The sequence below is a fragment of the Mustela nivalis genome (genome assembly GCF_964662115.1).
Source record: "Mustela nivalis genome assembly, chromosome: 18".
Taxonomy (NCBI): domain Eukaryota; kingdom Metazoa; phylum Chordata; class Mammalia; order Carnivora; family Mustelidae; genus Mustela; species Mustela nivalis.
This window is the reverse complement of record NC_139037.1, coordinates 11,231,013-11,231,560: the sequence shown is the minus strand read 5'-3', so window position 1 is coordinate 11,231,560 and position 548 is coordinate 11,231,013.

The window sequence follows — 548 nt, the reverse complement described above, 5'->3', positions numbered from 1 at the left end:
TTGGCAGGATATGAGAAAAGAGAAAACACCTGGCAAGTGAGGTTAAAAAAAAAAAAAAGATTTGTGATCATTGAACTTCAGAGATTTGTACATTGGAACTGACACTTGTCTTCTGACCAATGCTGCCATTGCCCTGCATAGCTTCTCTGTGAGTATTAGATGTTGTAGCCAAGCAGAGTTGTGTAGGAGGCTAAAAGTAAAAGACATTGGATATATTTAGAGCTGTCCGTGGCAGTACCGGCGTGTTTATGAAAGGAAAATCTAAACCAGGGGGAGGTTGGCCTGTGTAGTAGTAATCCTTTCTGAATGGATACCTTACTATATTGTTTCAGGAGCTAGGGACAGAGTCAAAGGAGGGAGATTAGGAGATTGGTCTTTCTGGGCAGCATTAATAAAGAGCTTCCAATCTTTTGGCAGAAGCTCCTCTAGATTGTTTAGATTCCAAATCAAGAATCTAGAAATGTGGAAAGTTTTAATTACAAGGCCTTGAATACAGACTTCCCTAAACCCTTGCATCTTCTCGTGAGCTCTGATTTCTCAACTGCTTT